The following is a 3,975-nucleotide window of genomic DNA, read 5'->3' as shown; positions in this document are numbered from 1 at the left end:
TTGATCAGCAGAACACTAACTTGCAAGAAACTGAGTCAGCCCTCAGCCATCCATACACCAGCAACCAGGCCGCAGTACTGGACTGGGATTTTGTCAGATGCCATGAATCACCCCGAAGTCCGGGTTCGAGATAACCATAGCTGAACAAACTGGACCCCAGGAGACATCTTCCTGGACAAGTCTCATGACTAACTTCCCCCTTTCCTTTGTTCTGCTTCTTCTTGTGTACCTAGAAAAACCTTCTGACCATTCTAGGAAGGGGAAAGGTGGCCTTTGAGACAGCAGTCTGCCATTTTCCCTGGTTGCCAGAATCTAGAATAAAGAAAATGCCTTTTCTCCTCACCAACTCTGGTCTCTGGAATTTTTGGGTTTCATACAACAAGTGACCAGACCTGAGTTCAGTGATGTCACTACCACCAAACTCAAGAAATCGAATATTTCCAGTGGCCTAGAACCCTGTGTGCTCCTCCCCATCCTATATTTCTCCCTTCTCCCAGAGATGACCACTATCTTGACTGCATGATAATCCTTTTCTTGTTTTTCTGTATAACTTATATGCACATATAAATGTACACATAGAAGTGTATCTCTAACCAGCAGAGTAATTTTGCTTTTTTGTTTTTTTCCTCAAGATTTTCAATTGTGGTAAAAGACATATAATATAAAAATTTCCATCTTAACCTTTTTTAAATGCACAGTTCAGTAGAATCAAGTATATTTACATTTTTGTGCAACAAACCTCCAGAAATTTTCATCTTGCAAAACTGAAATTTTATACCCATTAAACAATAACTCTCATTCCCCCTCCCACCCTGCCAGACACCATACTTTCTATGAGTTTGACTACTTTAAATATCTCATTTAAGTGAAATCATACAATATTTGTCTTTTTGTGACTAGCTTATTTCACATGCCGTAATATCCTCAAGGTTCATCCATGTTGTAGAATGTGTCAGAATTCTCTTTTTTAAGGCCAAAAAATATCCCATTATATGTATATACCACATTTTGTTTATCTATTGATCTGTCAGTGGACATTTGGGTTGCTCCCACCTTTAGGTTATTGTGAGTAATTCTGCTCTGAAAATGATTGTACAATTATCTCTTCCTTACTTTCAGTTCTTTTGGATATATACCCTTAAGTGGTATTGACAGACCATATGGTAATTCTATTTTTGATTAAAGAAACACCATACTGTTTTCCATAGCAGCTACACCATTGTACATTCCCACCAATGGTGCACAAGGATTCTAATTTTTCCACATCCTCATCAACACTTGTTATTTTCTGTTTTATTTATTTATTTTAATTTTATTATTATTATTTTTTTACTTTTAAGAGAAGTAAGCCTTTATTTTCCTTGTTTCACAAATAAAGTTGGTACTGGTTGCTTTCTGGGGATGAGTCAAAGAGACCAAATCCCACATCCTCGTCCAACTCCTCTGACTCTTCCTTTGCTGCAAACTTGGCTGGGGCTGCAGGAGCAGCAGGAGCGGCCATGGTGGTAGCAACCACAGAGGCAGCAGCTACAAATTCAGAGGGATCAGCCAAGAATGACTTGACCTTTTCAGCAAGTGGGAAGGTGTAATCAGTCTCCACAGACAAAGCCAGGAACGGCTTATACCCATCGATGATAGAATGGGGTACTTGTGCAACAGTTCGGTAACCAATCTGCAGACACACGCTGGCAACACTGCGGACACCCTCCAGGAAGTGGGAATGCAATTTCCTCTATGACGTCAGGCACTTCCGGGTTGTAGATGCCGCCATCATCAACACCTGCTGAATGATCAGGCCAAAGGAGAAGGGGAAGATGGTCAACAGTGTGGCTTCACTGGCTCCCACCTTGTCTCCAGTCTGAATCAACAACAGATCACTCAGGATTTCAATGGTGCCCTGGAGATTTTAGTGGTGATGCCTAAAGCCTGGAAGGAGGTCTTTTCGGGCCCTAGACCAGTGCTCTGAGCTGGCACAGTGACTTCACAAGGAGCAATGACACCAGCACAGGCAGCAGCTGGAATCTTATTGGCCAGCAGTATGTCCCTGATCTCAGTGAGGTCCTCTTTGGTGAAAACAAAGCCCATATTCCCCTGGATATGAGGCAACAGTTTCTCAAGAGCTGGATTGTTTTCCAGATGTCCTTGGATGGCCTTGCATATCATGGTATTTGCCCATCAGCACTCTTGCCTTCCTGTGGAGGGACGTGCTGATCGGCTGCATCTGCTTGGAGCCCACAATGTCTATTCCCACAATGAAGCATTTTGGATAATCTTCCATAAGTTGGATGATCTTAAAGAAGTAGCTGGACTTCCAGCTCACCCTGTCTTCCCTGGGCATCACGGTGGTGCGTCAGGGATTGCCATGCATGGTTTAAAGATGACATCACTCTCAGGAGGACGCCTGGCAAGAGCTGTTTTGTTTTGTTTTTGATAGCAGCCATCATACTGGGAGTGAGATGATATCTCATTATGGTTTTGATTTGCATTTCCCTAATGTTTAGTGATGTTGAGCATTTTTTCAGATGCTTCTTGGTCATTCGTATTATATATCTTCTCCAGAGAAATGTCTATTTGAGTCCATTACTCATTTTTTATAGAGTTATTTGGCTTTTTGCTGTTGAGTTGTAGAAGTTCTTTATGTATTCTGAATATTAACCCCTTATTACATATATCATTTACAAATATTGCCTGCCATTCCATAGTTGCCTTTTTGCACTGTTGGTTATTTGCTTTGATGCAAAGGAGGTTTTAATTTTGATGTAGTCCAATTTGTCTATTTTCACTTTTATTGCCTGTGCTTTTGGTATCATATCCAAGAACTCATTGCCAAACCCAATGTCATAAAGCTTTTTCCTTATGTTTTCCTCTAAGAATTTTGTACTTTTAGGTCTTACAGTTAGGTCTTTGATGCATTTTCAGTTAATTTTTTTACATGATGTAAGGTAAGGGTCTAACTTCATTTTTTTTTTATTGTTTTTTTATTTTTTTTATTTTTTTTGCAATTGGATACCCATGTTTCCAACACTATTTGTTGGAAAGACAGTCGTTTTCCCCACTGAATGGTCTTCACACCCTTGCTGAAAATCATTTCACCATATATGGAAGTTTATTTCTGGGCTGTCTATAGTATTCCATTGGTCTATATGCCTGCCTTTGTGCCAATACCAAACTGTTTTTGATTACTGTAACTTAATTGTGCTTGATTTAGAACTATATAAATCCTATATCCATAGTCATGAGGATCTTATTTCTTTTGTTTAGCATTGAGAGATGCTTTTATAGTATTGCATATAGCTCTAAATGGTTTCAATGAAAACAATAGTTAAATTGTTTTCATTGAAATATATTATGCTATTGTGCAAAATGTACCCATTCTACTACTGGTAGATGCTTGATTCTTTCCTGACATCTATAATGTTTTTCTGGAAATGGATTGCTGCTATTTGATTTCATCGGGTTTTAAATTCTTCTTCATGGCCACCTGATTATACTTTATAATCTCTTTTCATCTTTACAATTTCATCTTTTGTTTTGTTAAGACTTTCATCCATAGCTATTTTATATTTCCTGTCTGCTATTCTAATATACAAAGTTCTTGATGGTCTAAGTTTGTTGCTTATTGTTTATGTGGAATCTCATTCTTTTTTTAAATCTACATGGGTTAAGTGATCTTTGACTGTAAGCTGATATTTGGTAGATATTCATCTGTTGAAAAACATGTGGCCCAAAGTGAGGATGCTTCCTCCAGATACAATTTTTATTCACTTCTACCAGGAAACAAGGACTGCTACAAATCCACCAGCACTTCTAACCCCTATTTGGAGCATCAGGAATCCCAAGCTCATTCCTCCTTCCTTGCCACTTCTCCATCTTGCCACTGGCCTAACAGCTTGGTTTCTGGATTGCAGGCCTGATGCTGCAATTTCATTTGCCTCCTGTTCAACTCTACATTTTCAGAAACATCAAGATTCATTG

General features: G+C 39.1%; 1 pseudogene; it reads right to left on the bottom strand.

Moving 5' to 3' along the window:
- Nucleotides 1-1,366: 1,366 nt before the first annotated feature.
- Nucleotides 1,367-2,959, bottom strand: LOC109437648 (large ribosomal subunit protein uL10; annotated as a pseudogene).
- Nucleotides 2,960-3,975: the final 1,016 nt, after the last annotated feature.

This window comes from Rhinolophus sinicus, linkage group LG05, assembly GCF_036562045.2.
Source record: "Rhinolophus sinicus isolate RSC01 linkage group LG05, ASM3656204v1, whole genome shotgun sequence".
NCBI classification, from domain to species: domain Eukaryota; kingdom Metazoa; phylum Chordata; class Mammalia; order Chiroptera; family Rhinolophidae; genus Rhinolophus; species Rhinolophus sinicus.
This window is presented reverse-complemented; position numbering and strand designations above follow the sequence as displayed.